Raw genomic sequence first — 12,666 nt, forward strand, 5'->3', positions numbered from 1 at the left:
GCTCACTATATGTTAAAATCCTAAGTCAGAAAAGCAGCAGTAAAATCATTGGGTACATACCTCGAACCCTTAAAGTTTGACTTGGATGGTTTGCAATGTTATGTGAAAACTAATAACTAATGCGATGATGACGTCCAACCGGTAGAATATCATTAACTATGCACGTCGAACTTAGTGGTTTAACATAGATGTCTAGCGATGTTAAGTTGATTTTAAGAGGAATGCAGAGGATGGACTAAGTGCCACACGCTTAACCACAAGAACCACTGGTCCTTGGAAAGGAAAATAGTCTTATGTTATGATAAATCTGTCCTCTACGTCAGATGGTCGATTAATTCGTGCAGATCTTAGCGGCAGAGCTACAATTGAGCCACTTATTCCACTCGCATTCTTTGCCATGAGGGATTATCTAATAATAACATTCATATAATAATACTGAGAATCTGGCTTCCTTTTAACTGAACTTTTTAGCTCGCACTCGTGACAACTGATAGTTATCTGACTTATTCCACGAGGTGTGCAGAAGAAAATTTCTCAAAATAAAGCGCGCGCGCAAGTCCTATTTAATTCCTGAGAAGCCACCATGGTTTAATCCTTACATAGGCACGGCTGTGTATCCACGACATGTTAGTCTGACAATTATGAGGATTCTCTTTATCATATTATTCTCTCATATATATTCTCCAACTCAGTTGTCTAACTTGTCCAATTTGAACTCCTTTCCCTTTTTTTTGTCTATTTTATTTTTATATTTCCTCTTTTAAATGTAGAACCAACTATCATCTTGTTATGCATAGAGGCGAACCTGGGGCTGTTCTTGTTCAATTATTCAAACGACAAGACAACACCTGGATCAACTAGCGTGGTAAAATGTACTCAAATTTCGTGCGAGTCCATAACAAGTCAAATCAATTGTCTAATAACTGGTAAAAACGGAGGAAATAAAAGTATATAGCACGTCATATTTGCCAAATTTATGTTTAGTTGGCTTTTAAACTTCATTAGAATTTTCAGCCTCTAATTACTGATAAGTTTTTTTCACTGATAGGAAACGCAATCCACTTTATTTTACGAATGCAAAAGGTTTCCGATACTCCATTTTCAAGTTTTTCTTTTGTTTCTTGTCTCTTTTTCGCTTTAAACCGTAAGACTTCTTCGTTCCCTGGTTTTTATGCTCACTTTATATTTCCCTCTCTATGATCTACAAATTTCATTATAGTCAGGAGCACAATTTCAAAAAAACGGTTGGCCCTAACGATGTCTTAGCTCTATGATTTCGTGCGTTTGTAGCAGGACAAAAAATATATTTTTATTATCGATCAGAGTTCTTACCTGATTCTTACTTTGAATAAATATATGGACGATGATGCGTTGCATTTATCATCATGCTTTTCGGTTTTTTTTATCTCGCCCCGGCCAATTTGTTTGGAATATGAAAGACGTAAATTAAGAGGATATGTTAGTTCGTGTTTTAGATAAAACATGTTGCGGCTTTATTACGACCTTTAATAATTAAACAGGACGTTTCGGCGACGTCATGTCACCATTATTAAATGTAAAATAATTGCAAGTTCAGTGACGTTAAAGTGTGAAACTAATTAAACAAGAGTAAAAAATGCAATGGATTTAGTCTCTTTTATTGCGGCACATGTCACAACTCCAAGAGCACTGTAAACTGCGAGCGCGGCGATAAGTGGCCTTGAATGTTCGATGATGCAGTAAAAGGGCTCCTCATCAATGAGAGATGAATCAAACAGCAAAGACTCATACTATCTTTACAGAGAAATATATTTTTTGATTAATTCAGAGACATTTTGCAAGCATTAATATTGAAACGTTGCAACAAGTTTTTATAACTAACACATTTCTCATCACCTTTATATGCAAAAACACCCTTCTGCATTACTTTGCGTTTACCAACGCCAGCCATATCTAGTGTAATATAAACCAGATGCTCGATAATGCAAAAAAAAAACAAAACAAAACGAAACAAACAGCTTACGCATAGCGACCCCATTAAATAATCGCAAACTTTGAAGCAGTTTTCACCATTAAGCTGTCAATTCTCTCAGTGGGTTTTGCCATCAAATTGTCACTTTTCCGTTAATTGAATATCTTTCCTCTGCAGATTACATAGAGGTGAAAAATATACGATTGTAAAAGATAAGCAAGACAAAATGACACTGATATTGTTTTCAGTAAATTTCTGGTATGGATATAGAGCTGAAAAAAATTTTTAAAAAGCTGTTGTTTTCAAGTTCATTGCTGATAACTTACCATGCTTCTCAAATAACATTTAGAGATCGATCGTCGCCGACAGAGATTAAAAGGGGGAACCATGGGGGGGGGGGGGGGGGATCGTAAGAATATTACAGAGCCTTACCCCACCCCCCACCCCCTTACGCGAACGAAAGAGCACATCCCCGTCCACATTTCGCATGAATATATGTCATTCAAGATTTCTCATAATTCACCTTTTAGGCTTTAGATTTCACGTGTAGTGTCACGTGACTTTTGATGTAAACAAACCCCGAAAGTTCGGACAGTGAGTGGAGCGCGCAGCACATGTGTCCGAACTTCGGCTTTGGCAATTTTTCCTTAATAACTTCCCACTTTCAAGAAACGTTTCTTCGCTCACAATTGGCATCTTTCTTTTCTCATTTAATTCATCGTTTATCAAGCAAGTTGTCATTTCGCTGCCGTTGAAGCAGATGCGAATAATGTCACAGGAAGCGTTGCGGCACGAAATAATCGAACCAGTTCTGCTTACAGTGATGTATCTGATCAGGTATTTTCAGGGTGTTAAGTACGTAGATTGTGAAATAAACCCCCTTCTGCCAGGAAATTAGTGCGCACGAATCGCTATAGAACGCGAGGAAGCCTTAATTCCTAAAAATAAAACCGATTTTAACTCTTTGAACGTGTACGATTGCAGTTGTTTACTAAGTGTACACTTAAACATAATGGCTACGACAAAGAGATGCGCTTGTGGCACCTGCAAAAATGATTTACGATACCCCAACTCCTGGGTAAGAAACGTTAACGGCGACCTGGTCAAGTTTTTCCATTTTCCGGGGACAGTTAGACAGAAGGAGAGAAGGCAAAGGTGGATAAGGTCATGTCATCCCATATCTGCTGTAGCAAGTAAAGAAAGGGTAAGTTAATTCAGTCGTTATTTTATATCATTGTTTTGTCTTTGGAATTAATATGTCTACCATGCTTAGGTGTCGCGACTTAATCGTAAACGGAAGGCATCTTGCGAACGAGAAGCAGACAAAGCGAGGTGCAAGAAAGATTGCCTTAAACGATCAGTGGCAAAAGCCCTTCTTACACTTGATCGTCAAACTGGTAAATCGACAGAGGAATACGCAGTAGCCACAACCCTTTTAAATCTGAGCGTAGAGCCAGTGATGAGTTCAGGAGAGCACGACGTCTTGCAGGATCAGCTGAAGGTTGGCGAACCGGAAAATCGAACCGTCGAGTCAACTGAACCGATCGAGTCTCGATCGAGTCTCGAGTCTCGAGTCTCGATCGAGTCACTTTCGAATCAGAGATAAACGAAAAATTAACGAGAGATTGTGGCACACAAGTAAGTTAAATACAAGAGAAAAAAAACTTATAATAGATAATTTTTCGTATTTGGTATGTACGACTCTCATGAAATCAATCCAAATCAGACTTCAGGTAGTGACAAGCTGTTGAAGAATTTCTTTATGGAAAAAGTATTGGACTCAAAGAAAACCTACCGTTAGACAGGTATGCAAATAAACTTATACTTAAAGAAGGTCTATTTTGTAAATAACATTCACGTCCAAGCAAAGTACATGTAGCAGAGTTAGGCAGACCATCCTTTTTCGCATAATGTATTTCTGGTTGTATTGTAGGCATGAAGAAGGACTACCTTCAGCTGATTTACAGCGAAATTAAGCAAAAAGGTGAACGCATCAACATGCGGAACGGTTCGCGAAGAACTAAGGCAGGAAAGATTCAGGATAAGTACTTGAAAGTTAGTTAAATGTTGTTGAAGTGAGCCATCACTTATTGCTATTTCAACAGAAAGAACTGAGTTAACATTTTTTGGTGTTTTTCTCCCACTTTCTTAACAGTTTTGATTTCTCTTTTTAGAAGCGGCAAGAGATGGTGAAGATCATAACCAAAGAGCAATTTATCTTAACCCTTGTGAGACTTAGAAGAAACCCAAGTTTGGAAAATTTGTTGATATATTTGGCATTGATAAAGGACCTGGAGGCAAATTATTTATAATATGGATATTATTTTAGAAAACAAACTGAACTTTCTTTTACCCTTTTCGACTAGAGAGGGAATGATTGGGGTGCCAAAACCCAAATGCTTCGCAGAGAGATCCCTAAACAATCTAAGAGCTATAATAGATTGTACTAAATTCTATGTGGAAAAACCTTGCAAGCCATCAAGTCAAAGGTCTACATATAGTCAATATAAATCCTCAAACAGATTTCAATTATTTATTTCAATATCTCCCGTTTTGCATGTCAACTTTTTGTTTTAATTATACAGTGGCAGTATCAGTGACAAGGAGATTGTGAAAGCCAGTGGCTTTCTGGAAAAATTACAGTCGGGAGACGCTGTAATGGCTGATAAGGGCCTCAACAGACAGAATTCTTTTGCTCTTCATAAAACTGTACTTATTGCACGTCCAGTCATGATGAAAAATAATGTTTCTGCACTTGCATCAATTGCTACAAGGCATGTTGCAACTGCAAGGGTTCATATTGAGCGCATCATTAAGCGTGTAAAATCATTCAATTTTTTATTAGAGTTATTCCACTTACATGTAAACCATACACTACCCAGGTAGAAATCTTATTAAGATTCTTATTAAGATTCTTAATAGGAATCTTAAAAGGATGTTAGCATGATACTTATAAAAGATCTTACCAAGATTCTTGCAAGAATCTTATGAGAATCTTGTAAGAATCTTTCAAGATTCTTACAAGATTCTTACAAGATTCTTACAAGATTCTTACAAGATTCTTACAAGATTCTTACAAGATTCTTACAAGATTCTTACAAGATTCTTACAAGATTCTTACAAGATTCTTACAAGATTCTTACAAGATTCTTACAAGATTCTTACAAGATTCTTACAAGATTCTTACAAGATTCTTACAAGATTCTTACAAGATTCTTACAAGATTCTTACAAGATTCTTACAAGATTCTTACGAGATTCTTACGAGATTCTTACGAGATTCTTACAAGATTCTTACAAGATTCTTACAAGATTCTTACAAGATTCTTACAAGGATTTTACTAAGTTTCTTACCAAATCTTATGAGATTCCTGGCAGGATCTTACTAAGATTTCAAATAATAATCTTAACAGGATTTTCCCCCAAATCTTTTAAAAATCTTAATAAGATTCTTGTAAGATTCTTACAGGTATCCCATAAGATTCTAACAAGATTCTTATAGGATTCTTATAAGATTCCTACAAGAAAATTTCTCAAAAATCTTACACCGATTCTTGTCAGAATCTTATTAAGATCCCTTACAAGATCCTATAAGTAACTTAAACAGAATAACCACCTCTTCACATCTTTTTTACAGCACCATCAAATTTCCAACACAAACTCAAAACAGGTATTCCATTTATTAGACATGCAGAAGGAGGGTCCTAGATAAAAAGAGAATGCTTTGCTTTTATAAAACAGCTAGATTATGGAGGGTTGTGACATTTTGGGTGGCTCAGTAAAACTAACTTGCAAAATGGATTTTGGAATTCGTAGGTGTATTTAGTTGTGAATTTTCATGGTAATTCAGACTGAGAATTCCGAGGAATTCCTAAGTGTAACAACTCTGGTTCTAAAAAGCTAGAAATTCCCAGAAATTTCAAGTTTATAGCCAAAAGGACTCGGAATTCTTAGAAATTACTTGGAACTCCAACCCAGAGCACCAATGACTTTCCCTGGAAGCCTATAAATCTAAAAACTTACAAGAAATTCCTAGTAATTTTCAGGAATTTCTATGAATGTTTAAGAATTACTGGGAATTTAAATAAAAATTTTTAGGCAATTAATACAAAATAAATACATGCATTAACTCCCAACTAAAAATTTAAGTAGTCAATGAAATTTATTTTCATGCTTAAATCAAGTTTATAAATGAAATATTTCCTATTGCATATTAACATCAACGTGTGGTAATATTTGGATGGAATTTGATTTTTTTTCTTCTCGTGAAAACTTCAGAAAAATTATCCTCAATTACAGATATTCGTTTAATTAAAATAGTCCTAATGAATCATTAAATTCGGTTTGACACAAATTGTGAATAGAATCTGTTGATTATTCATCATGAAATACAATAACTTGAATTATGTTTACTTCAATAAATACTATCAGTCAAAAAATAGTCATCAAATGAATCATTTAATTATGGATGTTGATACAAAGGGTATTTAACCCCTTTGCTCCCAGAGTCAGGCTTTGACTAAATTTCATCTGGCTGTAACTTTTTTGGATAAATCTCCTTTGTGAACATTCAAATGTAAGCTGTCAAGTAGCTCTTTCATGTTATACTGTTTGTTTTTGTTGATTCTGCAAATTGAAATTCAAAGATTTCTACTCAATTTTGACTTAGCACTCTTGGGAGTGAAGGTGTTAATTAATAACAGTTAAATAATTGATTTTTTAATAAAAATCTTGTTGTGACTGTAACAATAAATTGAAATGAAGTTATCCTAAACTGCAGACTTAGCTGCTGTTTGTTTTTTTTTTTTTGGCTGGGCCCGCAGCTTTCTGTTGACCTCAAATGAGGTTTTCTACAGGGAGCCTGTCCATTTTATACCTTGAATCCCATACATCTGAAATTAAAAAAAAAAAAAAAAAGAATATATATATATATATCTATATATATAAATGAATGTGGGGGTAGAGTCTACCTTGGCATAAAGTACTCAATGCTATGGTAGCAGAGCTGCCAGAATAATAAATTAAAGTTCTGTCCGACGAGCGCTTAGGCGCGAAACTCAGAGTCACGGAGAATCGATGCGTCCTCTTTAATTCTTTAACTTATGTATATGTATATATATATATATATATATATATATATATATATATATATATATATATATATATACTTATTATGAGCTTAGACAAGGCCTCAGATAGCTTTAAGGAAAAGGGCATTCATTGGAAACATAATTCAACAAAGTGCACAGGCTTTGGGAAATCACTGTTCTATTGAACGACTTTTGAATTGTAGTTGGTACATCTCTCTTTTGGATTTTACGAAAAAAGGGCTGAATACATTATTTTGTTTAAGGAGGGACTCTTTATGCAGTCAGGTTTGTTTAATCACAGTTGCCTTTGTCGTTAGAAAAAAATGCAAGAATTGAGTTCATGGAAGTTTCCATAATGCATTTGTTGGTTTTTCCGCCAATCGCGTGATTACTCGTGATGCATTCACCTTTTTGACAAAATCTCTCCTGAATTAACGATGTGGGAAGTCGAATTTTTTTCAAAGTAAAGCAGGATCAGAATGTTCCCAAACGTGACTAAAATAATCTTGAAACCTCTCTGATAGATTTATTTCATTGTAAAGTTTAAGCTTAAGAAACTGCAGCATGCAAGTGACCGATTCGATTCTCAGAATTATTTGAGTTTCAGTTGCGCCGAGCTTTTAACTGTGATGAAAGCTTAATTTAAGACGATTTATTTACTCTCTGGTAAGATTTTGATCACGTACCAAATATCGCAATTTTTACTCACCACAAACTTTCAAAATCGTAGCTTTATAGATTGCCACTCGACCCTTGTTTGTACCGGTCGATATGTTAACTGTTGTCCCTCCTTTTAACTCCACGGTGCCAACGAATTGCTTTTCATTTACAACACTCATGTTGTTCTCGTTTTCCCACTGAACAAAGGTAAAAACCATTTTAAGAAACGTTACATTAAGCAAAACAGTTGAAGAAGAAACAACTCAAACATACCAGCGATCAACCGTTGAAAAGTTCATTCAAAGATGAGCGCCAAAAGGAGTTTTCTTTGCTTCTGATCACACGGGCATGATCACGTGAATCTTTTGGGAATTGTCATTGGCTAGCAAACAGAATCCGCTGGCTTGCCCGATTGTAGTCTCAAGATAAGCGCACAAAATTATACGGTCTTCGCTGACTGGTTCTCTGCTTTTGGACGATGGATACCTTGGTTCCATGTTTTGACAATGATATAAATAATGATGTGAACTCACTCTATTTAGAAATAATAGTTCGCCATCTCCATCCTTCCACACAACTTTGAAAATGCTTTCAACGTATACCACTTTACATCTCCGAAAAATATTGACAGAAAAACACACTTGTGTTGAACCTTAATATACTTGGGAATTTTGGAATCGTTTAACTGTGTCAAAGTAATATGCATGATTCTAGTTTGTTAAATTCAGTTAAAGCGGGAGTGACGCGGCCACGCTGCCTCACCTTTGCTTTCAAAGTGCTAGGCATCATTATCTTATCAGGAGGAGGCTGTAGTCAATGTTTCCAAGTTACAGGATTGGTTCTGTGGTAACTTTTCATATAAAAAAAATACTTAATCTCCGTTTTTGTGACCTTGAATGACCTTTCCTTCAAAAACTTCCTAGTGTATTTCAAATATTAAAATTGATTATTTTATTGGTTTCTGAAAACCATTAAGTCTCTTAAATGCCACTGCACAAGGGAAACAAAAACGAGAGGGGGGGGAGGGGCACTGCCACCCCTCCACTTCTTTTTTAAATAGGTAATAAAAGTTCATTGCAATTTTAAGAGGTTTTTAAGGGGGTGCATCAAGAAATACATAAAAATTAAGAAGTTTTTTTCTAAGAATTTTCAGAGGTTCTCATACAGTATAGTGTAATACTTGTAAATCTTGCAAGACCTTAAAAAGATAATTTTAACAAGATTCTTAATCAGATTAACATTACTGTACTGGATCATACTGTAAGAAACTTTTGAAAAATTCTCGTAAGGTCTTACTAAATACAAAAAGATTCTTAACAAGATCACCATATCATTAGGTCTTAATACGAATCTTGTAAGAAAAGTTACAAGATAAATAATAATAATCATTCTATTACTAAGATCACCTTATAAGATCTTAAGCTTACTAAGAATCTTGCAAGAAATCTTAGACTTCTTTTAGAATTTTTTATTGTTATATCAAAATATATTATTTACAACAACCTTATAGGATCTTACAGCTACAATATAAAATTATTCTTACTAAGATCATCTTATAAGATTGAATATTGTACGAATCTTACCAAACATCTAAGATTAAAGATTTAACTAAGAAATAACAAGATTCTTAGAGAGATCACCACAGAAGATCTTACTAAGAATCCTACAGGAAATCCTATAACATCTTACCAAGATATAACAAGATTCTTAGAAAGATCACTCCATAAGATCTTGTTCAAATTTAAAGTTTTATTTAGTTATGTTTGGAAAATTGTGATTAGAAGTAAGTATCTGGAGTATCAAACAAGCCGACCGACCAAAACTGGTTTTTTTTTTTAATCCCCTGAAGGTCTGTTTTGATTTTGTTCAAGAGGAAGACTTAGAGGCCTTTTCTTACCCAATTCTCTTCTCATGCAACTGTAATACGCTAAGCAGAATATTTTTTTTTAATTAATCGTAAGTGTTTTTTGAGGATATTTTTACAACCATTAATCAAACTTAAACTTTGAGGGAAAAAATTAAACAGGGCAATGAGCATAACAGCTTAAGTAACAACTTGACGGTTACTGCTATAAAAAAGGCACAATGTAAATTTAATTTATTGACAGACTAAATCGTCGAGCTTCAACCATTCCATATAGGCTGTAATTCCAAGAAACAGAATTGAGCCTTTGGCAACAAAAGGGGTTGAGGTAACCGGTGGGTTAGTACTCTGAATAATGAAATGAGAAAGTTGATATTTTCCTTACCGTGGATAAATTCAATTTTTCAAGACAAGATAACTTCTCTTGATTTGATTTCATAGTACTATTGTTAAGAATACCTTTAAATGGTAGTTTTAACTGCAATAGACAGAGTAATGGTGTAGTTTGATCGTCCGGGTGAGTCTACTCCTGAGAAGGACTGTTGTCGGTAGTGGTGACTGACGTTTCGACAACCTGAGCGGAAGTCATCATCAGAGTCAAGTGAAAGGTTGTTGTCAGTCGAATGTACTTAGTCCGGTTTGTGTACACTGATTGGTCAGTTTTTCCGTGATGTTATTGGCTGTAAGACTCAAGTGGCGTAGGTCAGTCGTGATTGCTCGGTTTGGATCCGTTAGTGAAGTTAGGTCGTTCTGTTCGGTTCGTTTGTAACGTTAATGTCGTTGATGAGTCGTTTGTATGGTGCCGGTAGCGGTTGACACCTGTTGAGGGAAGTCTGTTCCAAGTTAGTAAACCAGCTTTCCAGGGTCAGTCGTTGAAAGTAGTTGGTGCTGTAGGTTAGGCATTGCGCAGAGTACCAGTCAATAGTGTGGTTCGTAAGCCGGTGATGTTCAGCAATCCTCGTCGCTCGTTTGTGTTCAGTCTGTCTAGTTGCGAGGTTTCTGCCAGTCTAACCGATTAGGAGGCGTGGCAGTCGGAGCAATTGATTTTATATGCTGCTCCTTGTCTGTTCCTCGGTTCGCCTTTGTCTTTGATGTTAGTCAGTAACTGACGTAGTGTGGTAATAGGTTTGTGAGCGACGCGGATATTGAATGGTTGTAGGATGCGTGAGATGTTCTCAGATATGCCCTTTATGTATGGTATAGTGGCTGTGGTCGTTAAGTGTCAGTGGACAAATAATTAATAAGTTTCATGATCAACTACACTTTTTGTACGGGCATCGGCATGATGCTCTCAGTCGCTCGCTTCGGCTTTACCAGGTAGGAAAATTATTGTTCTTTCCCTAGTAATGCAACCATCTTATCATCCTGGAAATTCTTCCGACCATCAAAGGTTTTGGCTTGGATCTTTCACCGAGTCCCCCCCGATCCAACGGATAACTTGACGGTTATTGTTAGATGAGAAAATTCCGTTCGCTACTGGAGGCAATACTGATCAGGTATTTGAGGAATTCCACCCGCCCGCGCGCAACGAGATCAAAGTGACGCTACAGTTTCAAACCGAACTCGCAGATAAAATGTGCAGAATAAAGTCGGAATACTCATTGTTTGAACTAGAAACAGAAACAATCCTCTGCCAACCAAAGAGGGTTTTGCGAGCCAGTGGGTTGGTATTCTGGATGAAGATACTATTACAATTTACGTATATAAGAATACATTTACTAAGATAGTTTGGATCCCAATTCAAAGATACACGCACATTGGTGATATTAATCATTAAGTGATCGAGCATCAGGTGAAAAAACGTAACTGATAGGTGTTGTTAGGGTTTCAGTGGGATCATTATAAAAATATAAAAATATTTGATGTAAGCTTTATTGACCAAGTGCGAGACTTCGTTTCAGTCCATAAAAAGGCCAAAAAAACTTGGTCAATATTCAATCTGACAGAACAATCTTGGTCAGTAAATAATTTTTTATATGGTAGGAATTAAGGATGACTTGCTCATTTCAAAGAGCTGGGAAAGAATGCCAAATAAGTTTAAAGCACAATAAAGCCACAGGAGTCGATTACGTGTTCTTTTTGTATCAGTCTTCTGCCGCTTTTTTCAACTTCATCGCCGACATTGTCCAGTTGTTAACACTAAATTACCTGCTATACTCTCCCACCGACGCAGCACCACAGTTTCTTTAGAAACTTACCCCTTTATTCATTGTCCAAAAGAGTCCGCTTCACGCAATTATTTTCTTGCGCAGGATTAATGCGGGAAATCCCGAGCGTGCGTGCAAGATGGGCCCATCTTGCCCTCTCGGGTAGGTAGAGGAATTTGCTTCATAATACCCACGAGTGCCGCCTGCGAAGTGATAATAGCAATTATTGCACGAGAATAACACAAATGCCTCCTTTTTGGTATGACGAGGTCACGTCTCGGCTTAAAGTCGGCATCTGTTTGTGTTGTAGGATCACTTGTTTTCTTCGCTCTCTCCTCTTAAAGATATGATTGTTTTACATCGGCTCGTTTAGTCTTTGGTTTCATATAAAACACATGTACATCAACTAAGACCAAAGCCACGAAATTAATTCCCGCGAGTAAGTTTTACTTAGAATAACGGCGAGAAGAGAATTTCCGACTTGAGGATTATCAAAACAATTAATGAATAATACCCGAGAAAAACACGGCCTCCTGTGAAAACTATATTTTAATAGTCTTCAATTAGTTTTTCCATTTGCTTTCCTTTCATCTGCTTTTGTGTTATTTTAATGGAAAGTCGATATTGTTATGTCGTGGGACGACAATTTCGCCTTTAAACCCCTGCCAGTTCCAAAATTATCGCAAATAAGTGAAAGAACCGTCATTAACTTTTAATAGAAATGGCCAATGCAAGTCGTTCCTTTGGCAGGCAGATCACTTTTGATGTCAATATTAATTACCTTGTCATGTTCACCCACACTTATTTGCATTCATCTTTTGAAATTAACTTCAAAACAATGACTTTTCAGATAAATATGACCCATCCTTAACACTTTGGTCAAACAAAACAGTGACTTCAACAAAGTTCGGTGTTACTGTTAAAACAAATCACCCTAAATATAACCTTTGGATAG

The 12,666-nt window shown here is 36.0% G+C and overlaps 1 pseudogene; it reads left to right on the forward strand.

Annotated features, from left to right (window-relative positions):
- Nucleotides 1-2,963: 2,963 nt before the first annotated feature.
- Nucleotides 2,964-5,295, forward strand: LOC131797223 (uncharacterized; annotated as a pseudogene).
- Nucleotides 5,296-12,666: the final 7,371 nt, after the last annotated feature.

Source organism: Pocillopora verrucosa, chromosome 14, assembly GCF_036669915.1.
Source record: "Pocillopora verrucosa isolate sample1 chromosome 14, ASM3666991v2, whole genome shotgun sequence".
Taxonomy (NCBI): domain Eukaryota; kingdom Metazoa; phylum Cnidaria; class Anthozoa; order Scleractinia; family Pocilloporidae; genus Pocillopora; species Pocillopora verrucosa.